Source organism: Vulpes vulpes, chromosome 8 (genome assembly GCF_048418805.1).
Source record: "Vulpes vulpes isolate BD-2025 chromosome 8, VulVul3, whole genome shotgun sequence".
Classification (NCBI taxonomy): Eukaryota; Metazoa; Chordata; class Mammalia; order Carnivora; family Canidae; genus Vulpes; species Vulpes vulpes.
The window spans coordinates 20,330,244-20,354,503 of record NC_132787.1 but is presented as its reverse complement, the minus strand read 5'-3'; the positions used below and the strand labels follow the sequence as shown (position 1 = coordinate 20,354,503).

The 24,260-nt window shown below is 39.4% G+C and overlaps 1 protein-coding gene across 1 annotated transcript in view; it reads left to right on the top strand.

Moving 5' to 3' along the window:
* Positions 1-2,292: 2,292 nt before the first annotated feature.
* STK38L (serine/threonine kinase 38 like) overlaps positions 2,293-24,260 on the top strand; it is an 82,204-nt gene continuing 60,236 nt past the window's right edge. The window contains exon 1 of the mRNA XM_025995061.2: positions 2,293-2,397. The gene's annotated coding sequence lies outside the window, so the exon portion shown is untranslated. The remainder of the gene's footprint in view (positions 2,398-24,260) is intronic.

Here is a 24,260-nt window from a genome sequence, read left to right as displayed (position 1 = left end):
CTTATTATTTCGCATCTCTGTGGGTCAGGAGTCTGGCATGGTTTAGCTGGGTCTGTGGCTCAGGATCCTTTCCCAGGTTGCAGTCAAGGTGTCAGCTAGGGCTGTAGTTACCTCCAGGTTCACCTGGGAGAGAATCTGCTTCCAAGCTTGCTTAAGTTCTTCATGGGTTGTTGGACTGAGTGTCTCAATTCTTTGGTGTCTGCTGACCAAAGATCTCTCTCCGTTCCCTGCCAAGCAAGCCTCTCCATAAGACAGGTCACACCACGGCAAGCTGGTCACCAGAGTGAGCTAGGGAGAGAGCAAGAGAGGATACAAGATGGAAGCCAGATTCTTTTTGTAGCTTAATGGTGAGACGTGATATCCGATTAGTTTTGCAGTATTTTCTTTTTCAAAACCAGTCATTAGATTCTCACTCAATAGGAGGGGGTTGCACAAGACAGAAATGAGGATTATTGTGAGTCATCTTAGAAGTTGCCTATCACATAAGTATATCACAAATTCACTTTTTAGTATTTTGATAACTGTGTGTCAAAAAAATAAATTTCCTTTGTAGCCCTAGATAGTTTATTTTATGCATTTAAGAACAATATTCTGAGAAAGGTCCTTAGATTTCACCAGGCTTCTAGAAGGCCACATGGCTCTAATTTATTTCATATTAGGCATATTCAACAACTTCCTGTGGGAATTTTTTTAGAATAGCCTCAGTTTAGAAACTGGAGGTCAAAGCTTTAGCCTTCATAGTATCCTATTCTGATACCCTAGATCAGTCCGTATTACTCCAGTGCTGTGAAAAATATATGGTGTATGTGAAATCATTATTTGCTATAGAACCCTCCATAAACTGTTCTCCATTCTACTCACTTAATTAAACTGTTCTCCATTCTACTCACTTGAATTAATTATATGTATGTGTGTGGTGGAGGGAGAGAGGTGTACAGGCCTCTGTCAATCATGTTTGATCACAATTAAACCTCCTTATACTCGTATGTAGCAATTGTGGTTTCTTTTTTTTTAAGGGTTTTACTTATTCATGAGAGACGCACAGATACAGGCAGAGACATAGGCAGAGGGAGAAACCCTGCAGGGAGCTGGATGGGGGACTCGATCCCAGGATCAGGCCCTGAGTCAAAGGCAGACACTCAACCACTGAGCCTACCAGGTGACCCGTATGTAGCAATTGTTATTTGAGGCTCAAAAGGACCATACGATATTGGGGGAACTGATTTCCTCAATAATTCACTAATTGCCAAAGCAGTGCTCTTTCTGTTACCATCTATATATGAGAAAGCACAGGGTGTAAAAAGAGAGAGAGAGAGAGAAAAGAGAGGAGTGATGTCATGATGCCTTCCTAAGTCTTTTCCATCCATCACTTCCTCTTGGTGAAACTAAAGATAATTATATTCTCTGTAAGCATAATAACAGCTTCATATATTGTCCTAGAAGTCTCTAGAAGGCAAGGGTATAACCCCTCCAGTATTTAGATCAAAGACAAGTCTGTTGACAATAACTGGTAACTATTCTCTTATTTGGTTTGTCCAGGAACTTTTCCCTCCAACGCATCATCTTCACAAAAGCCACCCCTTTTGAGTCAAACCACAGGGATTTCCTTTCTATTTCTCAGATCCTACATCAAGCAGCCCAGTACTGCTGGTTATTTTGTATTTCCCAAGATAAGCCAAGCAAGTTCTTCGTATATGCCTCCAAGTTTTGGTGGCTTTTCCAAATTCGAATCCCTTTCAAGTCTTCGCAGTGGAGTCATGGTTGAGATGGAAAAAGGGGCAAGAAGCCCGAAGTGGTTTCTAGATCCCACAGCTACTGACTGGGCGAGTTGGTCAGCCAATCCATCTTTGTTGACCACCTTTTCCTAATTTGCAAAATGTGCGTTTCCGTGCGTGTGTGTGGTTATCTCTAAACCCCTTTCCATTTCTAACATTTTTTTTGCATCATATTGTGAAGTCCGGAGAAAAACTCCATCACTTAGGACACGTGGCTAGTGTGGCAACACACTGGGCGCTCTCACGAGAGGCCTGAACCAGCTTTACATAAACAGGGTGGTTGCCCCCGTCCCGCCAACTCCACCACGCGGACCACCAGGAGTTCACCCCGGGCAGGCGGGGCTGGGGGCGGGGCGCAGAGGAGCCCGCGTTGACGACACAAGACTACTTCCGGCTGTGGTGCGTATGACGTCAGAGCCGAGGCTGACCGGCCCAGCCACCGAGAAGCCGCGGAGGGAGGGCTCGCGAGAGTTCAGGAAGGCCGCCCCGAGATTCCGGCGCGGCCGCGGGCGCCACCTCCCGGGGGCGGGGCGAGGGCGGAGCGGGCAAAAGGGAGCGGACGGGCCCCGGGCCGGTGCGGTCCGTGCGAGGCTGAGCCGGCCGCGGGCGCGACCGGAGGCAGGTGAGTACGCGGATGCGGCGCGCGGCGGCCGCGCTGGGGGGCGGGGGGGCCCGCTCGGCGCGCCGGCCGCAACTCAGCGAGCAGGGGCCGGAGGAGATGTGAGGCGTCTTCGGGCGTCCAGGGACCGCCGGGTGATGCCGGGGCTGGCGGCGGCTCCAGGGAAGCCCCGGCGGCGGCCTTGGCCCTCCCGTTCCCCGAGGTGCTGCTCGCCCCGCGCGCCCCGGACAGGTCGCCCCGAGCCCGGGGAGGGATCTTCGTGCCTCCCTGCCCCTGTCCCCTTCCGCTGCTCGGCGCCCGAGCACCCCGACCCCGCTCCCTGCCTGGGCTTCATGAACAATAACAAACGTCGCGGCAGCGCTCCCGGTGCCCCCCGCGCGCCCGTCCCGTGCCCCGCAGCCGATGTCAGCGAGGCGGAGGGCTCGAGGCAGGGCTCCCATTGTGGGGGCTGCTTGTGTACGGCTCCTAAAAACTGATGCGTCAGATTGCTGAACAGTTCTCGGAGCCACACGGCGGAGCCTCCCCGGCGCCCAGGAGCGCGGAGCGCGCAACGCGGGGCGCAGAACCTGCCCCTGCCCCCGGGCGCCGTAGACACTCTTCCAACATCATTTTCTCCCACTCCACCCCCCCCCCCCCTTTATTTATTTATCCATTTATTTATTTATATTTATTTATTTATTTTTGCCTCATTACTGTCGGGGGCCAACGAGTGCCTGTTTGCTAAGGGACTAGGCAAAGGTTGTACCCGATGGAGAAGGAGACGCTTCGTCCTTAGAAAGTTACCAGGTTGACAGCCAGAGAACAAACTTTGTTTTCCAAACCAGCGGCCTCCTGTTTGTTTACCGATGCGGCTTTTTGTGTGTTTTTTTGTTTTGTTTTGTGGGATCGCTTTTTCGGGTTGCAAGTTTGGAGGAAGGATTACAAAAAGGAATGGGGGAGGGGGGCGGGGAGAGCTGGAGGTGCTGGAAGCGGTGGCTTGTCCAGAGACTGTGATGCTGTTGTTCTCGCTTGGTCAAATGCAGAAGCAGCGCTCTCGTCTGTTTCACGTAACTTGTGGTAAGTTTTGATAGAAGCCAGTTGCTCTGAAAAAGGCCTCAGTATTAGCTGTCTTACTGCTTAAGTCTGAGGAAACAACGCTTAGTGTTTTAGTTTATGCCTCTTGGTTGTAAGATGGGAGTGAAAGCTTGTCTTTAAGGGGGTGGGCCTGGGGTGGGGACTTACCACTTGTCAGGTCTCCCCACTTTAAGGCAGGATCTATTGTTGCTTAAGCCCAATTTTAGTTACCCAGTGCAGATTTTTTTTTTCTTTTTTTTGGTCTCAGTCGTATATCTATCTATATAAGGTCCTGGGAACCTCTTGTGTTTGATTGACTTTTCTTTGTATGCCTCAGGATATATAAAACAATTAAGTTTACTGTACTCTTACCCAGTAGCTGAAAGGTATTATATGTGAGTGAACCACTATTGTGACTATTTGAGGAAGAGAAATTAGTTCAAAATATGATGCTGAGATTGCATTTGTTCATTGCATAGGTTCATCAAAACACTTTTGTGTGAAAAATCCTGATCTCAAAAAGTAGTTTTTTTTTTTGTTTTTTTTTGTTTTTTTTTTTAGTTTGATGTGGCTTAGCTTTGTATTTTTCTCCTGGTTAAGATGGTTGATAATGTTTTCCATTTGGCTGTGGCTGTGTTTAGGATGAGACATAAATTGGGTGTAGTTTTTGCACTCCTTTGAAAGGCCCTGCCACTGAGGAATGAAAAAAAAATTAGACTTAGAAAAGCCACATGAAATGAATGCAGTTCTTTTTTCAGCCTTCTGTTTTTTAGTTTGTTTGAGTCAAAGAATAGAGACTAGGAATATTTGTGCATATGAATGAGTCAAAGAATAGAGATTAGGAATATTTGTGCATATGAATAGGTGTCCTCAGCAGCTTTTATGCTGAAAAAGGTAGGACACTATAAAAACAAAGGAAAATTTGTAGAAAATGGTAACAAAGCAAGACACTCAATTCAGCCATTTGTTTTTAGACAAGTTTGTTCTCTCAAAGTAAGGGCAACATTACTGTGTGAACAAAGTTGGACAATACTTTAGAAAGTGCTTCTCCAGTGATCCAGAATAAGTTGGATGCTTGTTTGGTGTGTGTGTGTGTGTGTGTGTGTGTGGCACTTTTTTAAAGAGGGAAAAGGGCACAAATCAGAGCCAGAAAGATTTGCATCTCAATGTAATATTAAAATGATTTTATTTTACATAAATAGTGTAGGGTGAATCAAGCAAGCATATTGTCTTTTAGCATCCCCAGGATTACATTAAAATCAGCAGATGGGCAAGTTATGATTAGGTTAGACTTGACATATGCAGAAATTATGCTACTGTATTTTTATATTAAAAGTATCAGGGGCTTTTTAAAATGAAGTAATGCACATAAGCTTTTAGGGCATAAGAAATTTTTAAGAAGTAAGTTTAAAAAATATCCTTAGCACTTTAAACATATTAAATTAAGCCTTCGTTCCTCCTTCCCTCTCCCCACAAAATTTCATTTAAGTCTTAAGAGAATGTTTAGCAAGGTAAGAACAGTATTTTAAGTGCAATGATTACATAAAGCTCTTGTCTCCAGGTTAAGGTTTGCTAATTGACAGGGTATGATTGTTCAGAACCTTTAGAAAGAGGGAAAAGAAGGACAACAGTGAACAATATTTGCTGTCTGGTGCACTCAGACGAGCTGTAGTCTCTATCTTTAGAGAGATACAATCTAATGGGAGAGAAATGTACCCAAATAACTGTAATACACATGCATTTTGTGGGGAAGCCTAGGAGAGGGATTAAATTCTACTTTGATCAGTTAAGGAAGGTTTTGAGTAGGGAAAGGTATTCGAGTAAATGATTTGGCTGATATAGTTGTAATCATCATGATAAGTAAACACTTTATATAATGCCGATTGCTGCTAAAATCTTACATGTACTAATTTACATGGGCTTAATTCTTCTTCTTTTTTTTTTTTTAGATTTTATTTACTTATTCATGAGAAACAGAGAGTGGCAGAGGCACAGGCAGAAACAGGCTCCATGCAGGGAGCCTGACGTGGGACTCAATCCCGGGACTCCAGGGTCACGCCCTGGGCTGAAGGCAGGCGCTAAACTGCTGAGCCACCTAGGGATCCCTACATGGGCTTAATTCTTATAACCACCATATGGAGTAGGTATTTGTTATTCCCATTTTGCAGTCAGGGTAACTGAGGTACTAAACCAGATAACTAGAAAATGACAGCACAAGGGCTCCAACGCAAGCATCTGGTTTATACCTGGTGCTTGTGCTTAATCTCTGTCCTTGTTTTCTCTTCCATTCTCGATAGTCTTTCTCAGGTCTTTTTCAAAAAATTGATTTAGGAAAATACATTTCTCTGGCACATAGATTTAAAACTTACTTTTCTAGAAAGGGCTTCAAAATGAAGAAAACCCAGGTAAATAAGATATTTTTTGAATGCTAGGTAATCCATTTCAAAAAGCTGCTCTTGGTGCAAATTAAATGTAACCTTTGAGTGGGACTTTTGATAAATATGACTTATCACTTAGTAGCACACCCATAAGGATTTAGAAATGAGAAATTGTAACTATATTAACTCCTTTGCCTAATGGAATGTTTGAATCATTGTATATTTTGGCTTGTAATTTAAAAAAATCACTAGGCACTGAGTATTTTTTGGATTGAATTGTGAAGTTGGAATTCAGTTAATGATTGATAGTCTCAGCCCTTTTAGTTTTTATTTCCACAAACAGCTAAATATATTATGCCTGAATCAGGTTTTTTTGTTTGTTTGTTTGTTTTTTAAATATTTTACTTTTAAGCAATCTCTGTGCCTAGGGTAGGGCTTGAACCCAAAACTCCAAGATCAAGATTTGCACGCTCTAACAACTCAGCCAGCCAGGTGTCCCATGAATCAGGATTTTGAATAGAGGGTTGTACATATATAAAATGAGGGAAGTTCAATCACTGATACTTTACGTTAGGGCAACTTTGAAAGCTCTTTGGAATTGTAAAATAAAAGGTGCCATAGAAATGCACTGTGCTGGGGCACCTGGGCGGCTTAGTGGTTGAGCACAAGTCCCTCATCAGGCTCCCTTTCTCCCTCTGCCTGTATCTCTGCCTCTTTCTGTGTCTCTTATGAATAAATAAATAAAATCTTAAAAAAAAAGAAATGTGCTGTGCCTAGTATATAGGCCTACTCAGTAACTAACTGCTTCTTTGTTGAATGAATGGTCAAATGATTTTATTAATGAAGTTTCAAGAATGTTTCACATTTGTTACTGGTTATCAAAGTATTGGGATCATAGTAAACTCAATTAGATACAGAGTTTAGGGGGAAAAAAAGTATATCTCAGCAGTGGTTAGGGGTACTCTCTACCAAGATGCAGACACTTCAGCTCCTTTGTCTGTGTCCTGACTGACCAAACTCACAATAGAGTTCTAGAGGCGTATTTTCTAAGATTGAATATAGTAAGTGTTCTTTCCATGTCTGAGTTGGGTGGATTGTAGAAAACCCCCACAGTAGGATAATTTATAGTTGATAAGCTTAAAACGTAATAGGAAAAGTAGAAGAACTAAAGCCAGAATTTAAAGCTTATATATTATTATCATTAGACAAAAGTGGCAAAACAAGTTTAAATATATATATGTGTATGTGTGTGTGTGTGTGTATTTTTACGCAGTTTAAACTAATAGTAATGGCATAGTATTTCCATTTACCACCATTTGATTGACAACATTTTTAGTATCTTCAGCCTATAATTTCATGCAGATACTTTTAAAATTTTTTCTTTAAATTAGATAATTTTTTAAAGACTTTATTTGAGAGAGAGAGTGTGTGAGAATGCAGGGGGAGGCACAGAGAGAGGGAGAATCTTAAGCAGACTTTACACCCAATGTGGAGCCTGACTCAGGGCTCCATCTCCAACCCTGAGATGACCTGAGCCGAAATCGAGAGTCAGACCATTAATCAACTGAGCCACCCAGGCAACCCTCATGCAAATACTTATAAGGCAAGTATGCTTTGTTATAAGAAGAAGTTAATGTTTCTCTAAATACAGGTTTAGTTTTGAAAGGTTATTATTCTTAGTAAAGAGGACTATGAGTTGGTCCCTCAGAGGGAAACCAGATATACTCTCACCTCCTTGCTGGTAGAAATTGTTGGGCATCTTTTCCCCTAATAGACTAGAAAATAGACTTTGAAAATCCACTGAGACGGGTAGCTTCCCTGTTAGATGATCTCTGCACAGGTCTTAGAGAAGACCTTAGCAGTGACAGGTCACATGGTGAGCTGACCATTCACTCAGGTTGGGTAAATTCAAAAAAGGCCTCGAACTTTGGCAGTTTTACGATACTAGCACTTCTGTTACGCTCTGCCTCTAAACTGGTAAACAAGCTCCTTGCTTTCTCCTGAATTAACACCAGACCAACTGACAACCCATATTAATGTTGATTCTCTGGCCACACATGCAGGTTTCTTGTTCTCCTTGTCTTTTGCGGACTCTTACTGATTCCATAGGTATAGACTTTATTGCCATTTGTAAGTCTGATCCCATATACACAGCAGCATCCAGTGTTTACCTACCTCTTAGATTTCTTACCTTTCCCCTTGTTTTCTTTTCTTTTTTTTTTTTTTCCCCTTGTTTTCTTATCTTTTATAATTATTTGCTATCTCTACATCTGTTTCCTAACTTTGGAACACTTTCATTACTTTTGCAATTACTGAAGATGATGGAGTTAAAAAATATTTAACACCTAAAATCAGTCACAAATAAAACAACTTCCCCAGAAAAAAGAACAAGAGGACAGAAACCTAAATGACTTTGCATGGTTGTTAGTACCATCTATTTTTGGCAAGCAGAGTTGGTGTGCCTTTGCTATGGAGCCTAGCTTTCATTCTGTCTAGGAAGAGTTAAAAAGTTGAAAATTCAGAAACAGGCTTCTGTACACATCAATTAGCACTTTTTTTTTTTTTTTTTTTTTTTTTTTTTGCGGGGGGAGGGCTGTCCTGCTCTTTCTCCATACAATCATTGCTATTCTGCTTTTATGACATTGAGATTTTGGCTCCAATTCTGTAGATTCTTCAGTAATCCTGAAGACACAGTATGTAATATGCCCATTTAACATGAAAAAATGCTTTGTGTTATCTGTGTTTCTCAAACTTTATCTCCCAACAGGAATTTATAGACTTAGCTCTCTGTCTGTCACCTTCCCTTCTGACATGTTCTTGGCTCTCTTTTCTTCCTGAATATCACCAGTGTACTGGTCTAATAATAATTTTATCAACAACAGTAATCACTCACTTATCACTTACTATGTACAAGACATAACGCCAAGGACTTTATATAAATATCATCTCATTTAATCCCTGCAACAATCCTATGAGTTATTATTTCTGCTTATACGTGAAGAAACTGGAGTCTTTGGAAGAGTGACCAGGATCATGTGGGTAGATAGTAAGTGATGGAGTTAGATCTTGATCCCTAAGATCCAGTTTGCTTTCTCTTGTATTGCTTTGTTTTATTTAAAATAACTCATCCTCTGCTATTTGATTTACTTCCTTCTTCTAGTCCCACCTGAATTTTCTTTCTTTCCTTTTCTTCTTCTCATTTTTAGGAATTATTTACAGTTTTTGCACATCAAACATAAATTCGTTTAGGAGAAGTATACAGAAATAATTCAACTTTACTTATATTTTCTTGCTTTTGGGGAGAGCTATTGTAAGAATAGTAGTTGTAGCCCCTTACATTTGTATTGTGCTTTGTATTGTATTGCAATCCTCCCTCTAACTCAAATCTTTAGATTAAAAGCTGCTACATATACTTTTCTAAGGACTGTGTAAAATTAGTTGATGACACAGTTCTTGCCCTCAGCAATTTTAATGCTGAAATAAATGATAGAATCAAATGTTCTGACTTCATTCAAGCCAATTAAGAGGAGATAAATATTATTGCAGCAGAGAATTTTCTTAAAAGGTATTATAGTTTTGAGAGTTGAGCTGCCTTTTCGGTCAAAATTGAGAAGTTGGAATTTAATTAATTAATTGATTGATTGATTTCTTTTTTAAAAATTATTTATTTATTCATGAGAAATAGATACAGGCAGAGGGAGAAGCAGGCTCCCTGCAGGGAGCCTGATGCAGGACTCGATCCGAGGACACCAGGATCACTCCCTGAGCCAAAGGCAGATGCTCAACCGCAGAGCCACCCAGATGTCCGGAGAAGTTGGAATTTTAGTTCTGTATTTCAAATCATGAAATTTAAAAGTCCTTCATTCTTGTGATTCAGTGAATGATGGTTGAGTTGCTACCTACCTCATCCTGCATACAACTGGCATTTAAAATAATTATGGTGAAGGAATGGAGTGGAGGGAGGGAGGATAGATATCATTTCAAAAGTGAAATTGAAGAAATGGAGACCCTAACCAGGTTTGATGAGGTATCTTACAGTGTCACTATTGTAGGAAATTGGATGCGAACTTTAGAGAATGGACAAGCAACATATATTGAACTCTGGAAGTTTGAGAGCGAATAAGCTCTATCTTTGAAATTTTATCTTGTGCCAGTATCTTGTTTTACTAGATTTAATTTTTACTAAACTGTGGATATTTTTTCTTGGTTAAGCACTTACCCATTGAGTTGGCCCCAGTATGGAAATACCACACCATGTTTGCACTTCATAGATTTTTGGTATTTGTCATCAGAGGCTGCTGGCCTGGTTTATAATACTAGGGTGTTGCCTTTTGCTGTGTTTTTACAATAGAGATCCATTTCATTTGGACACATCTTTTAAATCTGGTTGAGGATATTCTCCATATGTCCACTATTATTTAGCCAAACTGAAAAGACTTTTTCTATTTTTGTGGCTAGAGTGGAAAAATTTCAGTCCAAATTGCATGTATTTGGCCCATTGATGTTCTTAATACTGGCAAATCCTAAAGGAATCACAGACTCATAATGTTTTAGTGAGGTTAATCACAATTCACCATTTATCGTCTATTTGCAGTGCACTGTATTAGGTGTATGGCAAAATAGAGATGAGTAAAATGTATTGCACTTCCACTTAGAAAGGTTCAATCCAGTAAGAAACATAATGTATGGGTACAAATAACTGTAATTCAAACAGAAAGTGATAAGTGAGTGACAGGCCGCTTGTGGGAGCAGAGGAAGGAGGGATTGCTTCTGGCTGGAGAGATTAGGAAGGCTTCCTATATAAAGTGAAATATGAATTGGCTATTTAAGAGTGAAGGCCAGGCCAGGCAGAGGGATTAGCCTGAGTTGGATATATCTCTATAACACCTGATAAATTCTATGTTAATTATTTACTTCTCTCCCTGCCCTATTGGATTTGAGCCCAGTGAGCTTTGAGAACAGGTGTTTTTCAGAAAGCTTTTCATTCTTTGCATCAACTGTGCAACCTGGTACATTTAATTAAAGTCATACTTTAGTAACATTACAGTGGCAGTAGTGTATTTGGAATGGACTCAAGGGAAGAGGGACCAGAAATGAGAAGGCCAATGAAGAGACTAATCTATTTTTATTTAGTTTTAAAATTTTTTGAGTATAGTTGACACATGATGTTACATTAGTCTCAGGTGTACAGCATAGTGATTTAACTTTTCTATAAGCTTTGCTCACCACCAATGTGGCTACCATCTGTCACCACACAATACTATTACAGTATCAATGACTATGTCCTTTATGCTGTGTGTTTCATCCCCATGACTTATTCATTCCATAGCTGGAATCTTCTACCTTCCATTCCCCTTCAGCTATTTGGCTCAGCCCCAATCTCCCCTCTGGCAACTGTCAGTTTGTTCTCTGTATTTAGAGGCCTGATTCTGCTTTTTGTTTATTTGTTTTGCTTTTTAGATTTGACATATGCATGAAATTCTGTGGTATTTGTCTTTCTCAATCTGACTTACTTCATTTAGCATAGTGCCCTCTAGGTCCATCCACATTGCAAATGGCATGATCTCATCCTTTTTATGACTGAGTAATATTCCAATGTATAGATATGACATCTTCTTTATCCACTCATCTATTGGTGGACACTTAGGTTGCTTCCATATCTTGGCTGTTGTAAATAATGCTGAAATAAACATTCAGGCATGCATGTATTGTTCTAAATTTGTGTTTTTGTTTTGAAGAGACTAAATAATCCCGGAGATAGATAATAAAGTTCTAAATTAGGTGGGATTGGGAAAGAGAGACTTGAATGGATGGGTGTTGCTCCTCCATCTTGAGACCTAGGAAGTTCTTTCACTGTGCGAATTACCTATGAGGCACATGTCATGTACCAGGAGATTACAGTGATGAAAGGACGTGGTGCTCCCTCAGACAGCAGACAGGTGACTACAGAGCCACACTCACAGGTATAGAAATAATTGCAATAGCACATAGCCACTACAATGAAGTAGCAATAGGAGGAGCATCTAAGGAAAAGGAACACCTATTTGGGAAAATCAAAGAAGCCTTCCAAGGAGGTGGTAGTGTGTGAGTTTGGACTTGAAGGGTGAGTAGGAGATTTTCAGGCCAAAAAACAGCAGGAGGACATGATAGCATAGAGATCTAAGATACTGTTTAAGACAGCCACAAGAACCTGGGTTATTTTAGTATTGGGCTGTGGGGCTAGATAAGATAAATGGGCTCATCTTAATAAAACAGCTTTTTATTTGCCATGTTTTTTAAGTCCTTTTTTTAAAAAGAAACTTTTATTTATTTCAGAGAGAGAGAAAGAGAGCACAAGCTGGGGGCAGGGGTAGTGGGAGAGGGAGAAGCAGGCTCCCCGTTGAGCCAGGGACCCCAATGCAAGGGTTCACCCCAGGACCCGGATCATGACCTGAGCTGAAGGCAGATGCTTAGCTGACTGAGCCATGCAGATGCCCTTGGCATGTTTTGTTTTTATTTTTTATTAATATGATTTTTTAATATTATCCAGCTCTACCATTCTGAGCTTTTGTAAGGAAATTTTTCTGTTGCCTCTTACAGCCTAGTGGAAGTACCTCTGCTGTGTTTCCCACTCCTAGCCAGCAAGTATATTGCAGGTGATAAATTGTCTTTTGCTTCCGTTTTCTGAAATTAAACAAAAAAGGTAATGAATGATACCAAATAGCCAGAGAGATAAAGAGAGAAAGCAATCTACTGAAAACCTTTCCTCTGATGAATGCCTAGAGCCACTAGGGTTGTTTTATACAGAGAATGCAGCACCAACACATAGCTTCAAGAGCACTTGACTTGAGGGAGAGGATTGTGGTAGGAACACAATTATTTACCTTTACCATAAAGTTTTATGGAACCTGTGAAAATTTCCCAGAAGTGTAATATCTAGTGCTGAAGTCCTTTTGTTCTGGTTCTAGCTTTGCTTTTTTTTTTTTTTTCTTCTAAATCTTTTCTACTCTGACCTTTACTATACTATATAACTTAGTATGACTTAAACTTTAAATGATGTCAAACATGAACTCTAATTTGTTTCCCTCCCACATTTTCTGGTCATTGAGAAACCTGCATGGGCAAGTCATGATTCTGAACTATATGTACGGAATCTGTATCAGATAGCCAGAGCTAGGAAGCTAGGTTTTTCACATAGGTTTCTTATGGGTTGGGCCACTGAAACAGAATATAGTTGTTTTCTAAAGACAACCAAAAAGTCAATTAGAATTATATCCATTGTATTCCAGGCTGGGACTTGGCAGCTGTGTTAGCTTTAGTGCCATTAGTGGTAATAGTACAAGTTCTGGGCACTACCAAGAGGAAAGTGAAAGACAAGAAGGAAAAGAAAAAGAAGGGTTGCAGAGTATTGGGGGAGGCACAATGAAGGGGGCTGGAGAAAAGGTTAAAAGGAGTCAAATGCCTCTGATACCTGTTCCAGGTGCTGCTTAGTGGAACGTGTGCCATATTTTAAGATTCAGTTGAACTGCCAGTAAGTAATCAGGTCTGGCATGGATGTATTGTTATGCCAAAAAAGACAGTTTGTCTTAATCCAGTATTTCTGGATTGAATAAAACCAAAATTTGTATATATACCTGCACCTCTGTTTTTAGTATTGAGCAGAAAGGGAACCAGAAACCAGCACCTTTTAAATATTAGTGAAAGTTACAGGTACATTTCTGAAATGTAGTAAAACATTTAAGATTTAAGCCCAGTGTTATGTACATAGCCCCCATCAGACAAAGGTGGCTGAAAGTGAAGGGATGTGTAAGTGGGAATAGGTGGTTGGATAAAACTGCATTTTCCTACTACTGGTAAACAGGACCCACAGAAGGAAAAATAGGGTAAGAAATTAGATCTAGAGCCTGTGGTCTCCTGTCCAGGTAAACCAAGTACGTTTCACTTTCAGGAAACAAGAAGCTTTAGTTCTTCAAAACGTTTTTTCCATCACTGGCTAACAAAGCCAAAGAATAAAAATAGGCACACTTTTATTTTTTCTGTGATGGTGATAAAGTTATTTCTCAGACTGTGAGAAATACTGGATTGAATGAAAGTCTTTGACTCATGTTCAGAGCTGAAAGCTGCTGTAGGGGTCATACAATCAGATTCTCTACTGTGCGTTTCCTCTAATCCTTGACAAGTAGATGGTTCATTTTTATCTAAATATTTTAGTTACTGGGTAAAGGCAAAAAATTTAGCAGTTTACAGGATACCTGTACAGGATACAAAAGGACTTTCATTCCTTTCAGTGGCTGGTATTTTCCAGGCTTCTGTCCCCACTCCTCATTTCTTCACCCTGCACATGCTCTGGGAGCTGGATAATCTCACATGCTCTGATGTCTTTAGGGATCACTCTGTGATGATCACTTCCAAATCTGTATATCTTGCTCAGACCTCTTCTGAGCTCAGGACGCCATTGTCCATCTCATTCCTAGAATATTTAATATCTAAGATGTAGACTTCACTTTTCCAGCTCCATAAATTGAATTGTTTTTGTATGTGTTCAGAAAGAATCAGGATTATGGAAATTTATTTCAATTTAGCAAGTGACCAAGAGACCAGTATAAACACAAGAATGCTAATTAATGAGCTTATTAATATAACTGTGAGTAGAATGGAAGCATGCATCATGTGGTCAGCACTCCGTCACCCACTAGGACAGTCTTCGTGGGACGCGTCACTAAGCCATGATAGCCTGATGGAGCCTCTTTCTTATAAGGATGCCTCTGCCCACTGGTGCTCTAGATATGGGCAGCCCATTTTAATATTGGACAGTGTTAGGGGAACATAGGCAAAATCTTGCATGTTAAACTCCTGCTTTTTTCCCTCTAGATTTCCATTAATACAATTTCTTGAGCCAGAAGAAAACAAAATTGACAGGGTTTCAGCTTCCTTCCTTTCTTTCTTTAAAAAAAAAAAGATTTATTTATTTATTTATTTATTTATTTATTTATTTATTTATTTATTTAAGAGAGAGAGAGAGAGAAAGAACATGAGTGGGAGGGATAGAGTGAGAGGGAGAGAGAATCTCAAGTGGACTCCGTGCTGAACATGGAGCCTGAGGCAGGGCTTGATCTCATGACCCTGAGATCACAAGCTGAGTTGAAGAAGCCAGAGTTGGATGCTCAACTGACTGAGTCACCTAGGTCCCCTGCAAGATTTTAGCTTTCTTAATTCACAGAATTAAGAAATCCTACCTCTCAGAAACTACACTCGGTTCACTTTTGATTGGACTTGGGTATTCCAGATATTTTCAGTCACACATTTTTTGGAATTACTTATGTTGAGAGCTAATTTCTGCCACTCTATTTCATTCATGCTGATATCACTCCCAGAGGGTGATTTAATTTTCAAATTATGTGGGCATTTTGCTTTGTCTCTTTGTACTAACTATAAGGCATTGCCAAGTATTGCAAACTTCTCCAGTTATGTGGTGACCAGTACAGTGTACAATATGACATTCACCTTTCTTTTTCTTGACCCTTATGTCTATTAGCTTAGCTTAATACTAAGATTGCATAAATTTTGGGGATGCCATTTCCCATTTTTAACCTGTCAAGCCTTGTTCAATGAAAATCTTTGGTTGTTCTTTATGTATGTAACAGTTTATCACCATTTATGCTAGCATTTAAGTTTTTTGAATCCAAATATAATTCTTTACCTTTTCTCTATTAAGGTTCATTGGTTAAGGTTAATCTTCTGTTAAAGTTGTTTTGGATTAAAAAAAAATTGTTTTGGATTTTGACTCGACTGTCCTCCTTTTGATTATTCTCTCCAGATTCCAGTTTGGGATAAGGATAGAACTTTATCCAGTTCACTGATAATAGAATTGCCTAAGCCCAGCAAGTCTTGCGGAACTTACTTATGAGTATTCTGAGTTTTGTTGCTTAATCAGTTATAAACAGATCCAATACTCAGCCTGTTTTCCTTCATCTTTCTCCCTTCCTCTCCCTAAAAAAACTGGAGAGTGGGGTTTGATCCATACCTTCAAGAGCCACAGAGATTATTTGTCCTTTAGATTTCCCAACAAAAGAAATAATAAAGTTACTTGGCCAGACTTGTTCCTCTTGAATCCATGCAGATTTTTAGTGATCACTCATCTTTGTCTGTTCAAAAGCCATCTGCTTTAGTATCTGTTCTAGAGTTTTCCTTGAGCTGGATGATAAGCACAACAGTGTTTTGTAACATTTTGTAACATCCATGTTCTTTTGTAATGTTCATGTTCTTTCCTCATTTTGAAAGATTGGGCTGTTCATCTCGTGTCTTTTAGCACGGCTTTCTGGTCTTCATAGTTCGTCAGAGTACTTACAGCACTTGGGCACATTCATACATGGGTCTGAGATAGGCAAACTGAGCAGTTGGCCAGATGAGAAGATTTGCAGGGCATTCGCGTGCAGTTCCTTATGGCCTCCTGTATCCTGGGCTTCAGCTCTCTTTTGGGCATCTACTTTTGGTTTTTGTTTTCCACCCTCCGCCGAGAAGAAAGGTGGAGCTCCACAGGTGGGTGTTGGGTGTGCACCTCACTGAGAGTTCTCCTCTATAACACAGAGGTTGTACCTCCTCAGCAAGGATGTCATAAAACAGAAATCTGTAAACCATAAAGTGGTATGCAAGTGTAATATTTTTAAAAAGCCAAACAAGTGGTTTTTCTTTTTACCCCCCTGTTATAGGTTAACTGCACCATTGACCTTAACCCACTTACCTAGGCCTGTTGCAAATTTTCCCTTCCAGATGGAAACTCAGAAGCCCTTAATGGTTTTCTTAAGTTCAGCTCATTGTGGGCATCTGACTTCCTGAGACCATCCTGTGTTTCTTTTATAGGCATCCATGTTATGTATACCTCCTCTCCATTTCTCTTATCTGTGTCTTTAAAATGTAAGTTAATTGGAGAACTCTTTGTGCAGCCAGTATTTTCAGAATCTTCCCCCTTTTCTCTGTCATTAATATTCTTTGCAGTTGATAACTAGAGTTCTATTTTTTTTAAACCAAATCATTTCGAGTTTTAACATTTTTTTGTACATGACCAGGATGAATAGGGGCAACACTGTTTGGTTATACCTTTCTCCCCCATGTTTTTCTGACTCATTCCCTTTCTTTAATCCCTTCTCTCTTACTCTTCTTTCCTGGATACTTCCTGGTGATATAATTTTAGGAATTATTTACTCTAAAACCTGGAAGTTTAAATCTGGTACTTTGTCAGGTCCTGGATACATATAGAACATTTTCCTTATTATTCTTTTAAATTCATTTTCAATTTATCATTTACTTTCAACAGAGTTTAAGACAGTGTGTCCAGGGAAATAACCTTGATTTCTGCTTCCTTAGTAGATTCTTCGCAACACCTGGTAAAATATAGGTATTTCACATAGGCTTTAGAGTGAGAGGACATAATAAGTAGGAATTCCTATGGGTATAATTCAGGAGTAATCCAAAGTCCTGATGGTGTCTACAAGTGCTTCACATTCTGGTAATTCTTTTATCTCTGAACTCTTTTTCTTACCACTCCCGTGTACTTGCACTTCTTACCAAGCCAATCTCCTTGCTGTTTCTTATAGACACTGCTGCTTCATGGCCTTTGCAGTTACTGTTCCCTCTTCTTCCATCTTTTTCACATCATTCAAGCTTCCTCCTCAATGGAACCTTTCCTGATGACTTTATTTACCATTTTAATGCCTCTCTTAGCCCTTGCACACATTCTCTCCCCTCCCCAGCTAGAATATAAGTTCCATAAGGGCAGATGTCCTGTGTCACCTGTGTTCTTACAACCAAGAACAGTACCTGGCCCATTGTGGGTGCTCAGTAAATACTATTCAATCAAAGCTAGTTTAATTAGAATTGTATTATTGAGAGCTTCCTAAAACATATCATGCAGCTTCCCGTTTAGAGTCTCAGGCAAGATTTACTTTTCTTTTCAGTGAACTTTCTGTAATTTGTGTTCTCTAATGTCCCACATTCCCAGCCATTGTAACTTCAAAATTGCTGTCAGGTTTCCCAATATTTCCATTTAGCCAGTTAATTTCTTCCCATGGTCACATTCATATTCTGAATGTTTCTTTCCCTATTTGAGAGATGGAAAGTTTAGTAAGGCATTTATCAGATGCCTTGATTTTTAGCTGTGGAAGAATTAGAGCAGATATCCCAAAAATTGAAGTCTTCATTACAGCTCAGTTTATTTATGTCAGCTTCAGTCTCTAGAATATTCCAAATCAGCAATTCTTCATGCTCTATCTTTCCACCATTGCTCTATTCTGGTTCAAAGTCCTGTCCCATCAAATCTCAGTGATGCTTAATGGCATCATTTTTACTTATTTGTAAAACGGCAGTTTTCTTTCTTTAATACTCATATTCTGATATGTGTTTGCAGGAACCTAACACCACCTTGTTGCTAAAATCCCCTCCTGTTTGTTTTCCTGCAACAAATAATTTGCTAGACCTCGTTGTCATTTTTTTTCAGAGTATGAGCAGCTTCTTTCATAGTTACAATAATATCTGAACTTTTTCTACTTCTTTCATTCTAAGTTTAAAGTCCACTTGATCAGTGAATCAAAATTACATAGTGAGTTCTGGGAATATATCCAAAGGAAGTGAAAACACTAACTCAAAGATGTTTGCATCCCCATGTTCATAGCAGCATTATTTACAGTAGTCAAGACATAGAAACAACCTAAGTATCCATTGATGAATGAATGGATAGATAAATTGGCTGTGTGTGTGTGTCAGGGGGGCACTTGAGTGGTGCAAATGGTTAAGCATCTGACTCTTGGTTTGGGCTCCAATCGTGATCTATCCTGGTGTCGGGCTCTAAACTCAGTGTGGAATCTGCTTGGGTTTCTCTCTCCCTCTCCCTCTGCCCACGCCCACCGACTATGTCGCACACGCACTCTCTCTGCCAAATAAATAAATAAATATTTTTTAAAAAATAGAAAGAAAAAGAGAAATATACACACACACAAACACATGCAACAGAATATTATTAAGCCATTAAAAATGAGGAAATCCTACCGTTTACAACAATATGGATGGACCCAAATTATATTATGCTAAGTGAAATAAGTCAAAGAAAGAAAAATACATATGATCTACTTATATGTGGAATATAAACCAAAACAATACACACTCATAGAAAAAATGATCAGATTTGTGGCTACCAGAGTTGGTGGGGAGGGTGGGAGGATAGGAGAAAGGTGGTCAAAAGTACAAACTTACAGTTACAAGATAAGTAAGTACTAGGGATGGAATGTACAACATGATGACTATGGCAAACACTGCTATATGGTATATAGGAAAGTCATTGAGAGAGTAAATTCTAAGAGTTCTCATCACAAGAAGAAAAAAGTTTTCTTTTTTTGCTTTCTCTACTTATTGTATCTGTATGAGGTGATGAATGCTAACCCTAAACGGGTCATTTCTCAAAGTATGAAAGTCACACCATCATGCTGTATACTTTAAATTTACAGAGTGCTGTGTATCAATGATAGCTCAGTCAAATAGGAGAAAGATTACCTAGTGATTAGAAAAGGTTTTAGATCTACCATTTTAACTGTGTGGCTTGGAACAAATGAAATTACTTAAGTCTTCTAAACTTATTTTTATAACTGTAAAAGGGGCAGGGGATGGGAGCTACAGTAAAGTAATGGCTGCTTCATGATGTATTCATCCCCTTCTAAGAATTAAGTGACAGGAAATGATGATGATAAACTTTTATGTTTGGTTTACTATTTGCCAGACACAGTTTTAAGAGTGAACATATATTAATATACAGTGTATATGATGTTTAGTGTGTTTAGCATATGCTTAGCCCACGGGAAGTCAGGAAATGCTAGGTTTCATTAGCAGCAGCAGCAGCAGTTCTCTGTATAAACATATTCATTTCTTAGTTTTTGCAAGGTACACTTTCTCATCAGCCAAGAGTCCGTTACGTTATAGATGCCTATATGCTAAGGTAACCAGGCTTCCATATACCATTATATCATTCTTTAACTCCGTCTAGTTACTAAAAGAAACTAGAAGAAGTCTCACAGCAGTCCCTTCAAAAAGCTTTGATTATAGGGGTAAGGTCCAGACAATAATAATGCCTTTATTGAGAACCCAGGCATTATGCTTTGAAATTGAATACAAATTATTTATTTAAATTTATTTATTATTATTATTTTTTAAATATTTTTATTTATTCATGAGAGACACACAGAGAGAGAGGCAGGTAGAGACACAGGCAGAGGGAGAAGCAGTCTCCATGCAGGGAGCCTGACATGGGACATGATCCCGCGTCTCCAGGATCAGGCCCTGAGCTGAGGGCAGCACTAAACCGCTAGGCCACCCGGGCTGCCCTATTTAAATTTAAAGAAAAATTTCAACTTTTATAAATAGAAGTGTTGAAAACTGGTTTTCATAATTTATATCTAGTGAATTCTATATATGCTTTAATTGACTCAGCACAAAATGGATAAATTAAAATACCTCTTCTAAAAGGGAGAAAGCATTATAGAGATTATGCTAAGTGTTGATAGGTCATGCATTCTAAAACATTACCTTTTCTTTTCTTTTTTTTTTTAATTTTTATTTATTTATGATAGTCACACACACAGAGAGAGAGAGAGAGAGAGAGAGAGAGAGAGAGGCAGAGACACAGGCAGAGGGAGAAGCAGGCTCCATGCACCAGGAGCCCGACGTGGGACTCGATCCCGGGTCTGCAGGATCGCGCCCTGGGCCAAAGGCAGGCGCCAAACCGCTGCGCCACCCAGGGATCCCAACATTACCTTTTCTATGGAAGAAAGAAAGTCATTGAATAGTCAGGTTCTGAAGTAGCTCTTAATTTTATAATGATATAGGTATGTGTATTTAAAGTAGACTCAATAAAACAAAGTATTGTATATGAACTCATTTTAATGTGACACTCTGTATCCATTTCACCCTGTATTTAGGAAAGGTCAGATAATAAAAGATGATGTAGAAAGCCCTTTGAAGACTCTAAAGAACTTCATATATATGGACACTACTACTCTACACATGAAAATATTTCTCATCAGTTGGCAGTTCCCATCTCTTAACCAATAGCAGCATGGCACCTGATTTACGTAATAGCATTTTATGAATAAATAGGACTCTGCTCAGATCTTTTGTTTTAATAGGCATTTCTCTTTGACATTCACTCCAGTCAAAGCCCTCTTTCAAAAGACCTAGTACTTATTGTCATGGAGATTAGAAGGTGTTTGAGATCCTTATTACTACACCCTTGGAAGAGACTTCAGAACCCCGAATATAATTCCCTAGAACTCTGTCTCTATTGTTCCAGCTATGGGGAGTGGAGACCCCCTGTCATCTCTATAGTGTTACACCTAATGGGCCTCCATAGTAGTGTGCTGAAACCATCTCCTGCTATATTCCTTAGGATGGTGCTTGACCTGGCCAAACTGCTACGATATATGTAGCAGTGTATATAATGTAGCGAAAGAAGCTGGGGCTGAAGTCAATTACTTCAGTCAACAAATATTAGCATTTTATTTGTGTTGTGTATCATGCTAAATGCTGTGGGGGACAGAATAAGGTATGGCTCTTGTCCTCAAGGAATATGGAATTTAATAGATGACTAACGTGCATGACAGTAAATCCACTTACACAGGAGTATGGAATTAAATGCCTAAATGTGAGATTCGTAGTAAGTGCTAGACAAGTTCTGAAGTAAGGCATAAACGAGGTTGGAGATATCAAGAACAGCTTTGTAAAAGAGGAAAAATTCATGAGATTCTTTCAATACAAATAGGGAAAGGAAGGACTATTTTTAAGATATTCTACAGTTTGGTGGTAGGGTTGATTATGGTATGTCTGTTGGTTAATGAGGAAGGAGACTGGAGAATAATGGAAAATAAAGTTAAGTAGTTAGGGTGGAGTCAAATTATGGGGTTTAATAAAAGCCAGGCAAGGAAGTTTAGATTGCAGTGGTAGAAAGGAGAAGGCTTTAAATGTTTTTGAGCCAAGGAATGATAACATCCAAGTTCTGTAGAAGGAACAGTGACTTAGAGATGGCAGAGAATGACATCAGAAAGACCTCCTTCAAACACTGATGCAGTTATGTCACTGACATTGTGATCGGGGCCTGGACTGTTAGGATGATGGAAATGAGAATGAAGAATAAGCTGGGATGGGAGAGAGGTTTGGACAGTTTGTTGATGAACCTGAAACAACAAAGGGAGAGGTTGAATTGCTTTCCAAGCTTTCTGATTGGAAGAAAGGCAGGTGCCGTGGACAGAAATGGGGTTGCTGGAAGGTGGGCTGTGGAGGAAAAGTATGCATTTACTTTTGGACATAATTATTTATAAGTTATCTGTAAGGTCTTTAGGTTGAAATGTGCAGCAGAGAAATACGAGACAGCAGGCTGAATGAAAAGATAGAGTGAGTTACTCATCTGTGGAGAGTCTTGCCTAAAGTCCAGGGAAAGGATAAGTTCTCTTTGAAGACTGGCATTCATGGGTAGCTTCTCATATATAAATCTGAAAAGATCCTAGTATTTGTGTTGAGTGAAATTACTCTAAAAAGTAATTTTCCCCTTCGTGATAAAAGGCATGTTAAGCTATTTTGGGAAATTAGAAAATTCAAAGAGGTATAAGGGAAGAAAGATAACCATTGACAGACTTAGTTGGCTTTCTTTCTGGTCTTTCTTTCTTTTTTTTCCTATCCTAAGGGGTAGGTAAGATAGACATATGTGTATGTATATGTGTGATACACATATGTATATACAATTGTGGACTACTTTTTTTCTCTTGCATGCATATTTTTCTTTTTCTTTTTTTTTTACAACCTTGCACTGTTATATGCTTTTGTCACTTGCTTTTTTCTTTTAACATTGTATCATAGTAATTTTCCCATGTCATGAATGGCTGCTTAAATATACTCTTTTTTTAATTATTTTTCAAACTTTTTATAAATTTATTTTCTATTGGTGTTCAATTTGCCAACATATATAATAACACCCAGTGCTCATCCCATCAAGTGCCTCCCTCAGTGCCCGTCACCCAGTCACCCCCACCCCCCACCCACCTCCCCTTCCCACACCCCTAGTTCGTTTCCCAGAGTTAGGAGTCTCTCATGTTCTGTCTCCCTTTCTGATATTTCCCACTCATTTTTTTCTCCTTTCCCCTTTATTCCCTTTCACTATTTTTTATATTCCCCAAATGAATGAGACCATATAATGTTTGTCCTTATTTGACTTATTTCATTCAGCATAATACCCTCCAGTTCCATCCACGGTGAAGCAAATGGTGGGTATTTGTCATTTCTAATGTCTTCTTAAAGAACTGCACTTTTTGAGGACACCTGGTTGGCTCAGTGGTTGAGGCTCTGCCTTCAGCTCAGGTCGTGATCCCTGGGTCTTGGGATGGAGTGCCACATCGGGTTCCCCGCAGGGAGCCTGCTTCTCCAAGCTCTGCTTATGTCTTTGCCTCTCTCAGTGTCTCTCGTGAATAAATAAAATCTTGAAGAAAAAAAAAAAAGGACTGTGCTTTTTTTCATCATTTGGATTTACCATTATTTAATCACAGTTCTATTATTAAACATTTAGATTCCTTTCGAAATTTTTTGTTTTTCTTAATGATACAGTGAACCTCTGTGACATAAATACTCTTCAGCTGTTACTTACACATGAGCTCTCTGAAAGCTGAGACTTTTGTATCCTTACCACCTAGGAGAGTACCTGAACACCATAATTGTTTAATTTTTAAAAAGTTCTTGACGGAATGAAAGAAGACCATTACATACTCAGTTCCCCTGACTGCCGTAATTCTAATTCCACGAGGACTTGGGAACCATCCGTGGAAGTCTGGCTGTAAGGAAAGTATTGACCATGTATGGCCATAACCAGGTGTTCTTGCTTCTGTCACAGTAATATTTGTCATTCTCTTTTAATAAATTTGTATTCTGATTTCTATTGAGGCTTATATTAATTTTTGTTTACTTCTAAAAGATGGAGCTACCTTACTGATGCTAATAAAAATCTAATTTCTGAGCTTATAAGGCTGTGGATTGGGCCTGGATTGTGGTCAATCATCAAGGTAATAAATGTCACAGTCAAGAGCCCTCTGAAGAAGACAGTCTGAGGCCTTCACCTTGTAAAAACCCATGGCAGTACTATGTTTCCACATATGAATCCACATATGAATTTTCAAGTGGTACCCTGAAAAGACAGATGTTTGATTCTTTACAAATATTTTAACATATTTGAGATACAAAGACATTATGTTTGACAACCTTTTCATTAACGATATATTTCATTGCCACCCAGAAGTTGGTTTTTAAGAGGAATAGTGTATGCAAAAGTTTATGATGCTTGTTTAATCATAAAGAAGTTTTAAAAATAAATGTCCGATGTTTATATTTTCTTTCAAAGAGCATTATCATATTATTTTCTTATGGTAGTAAAAGCAT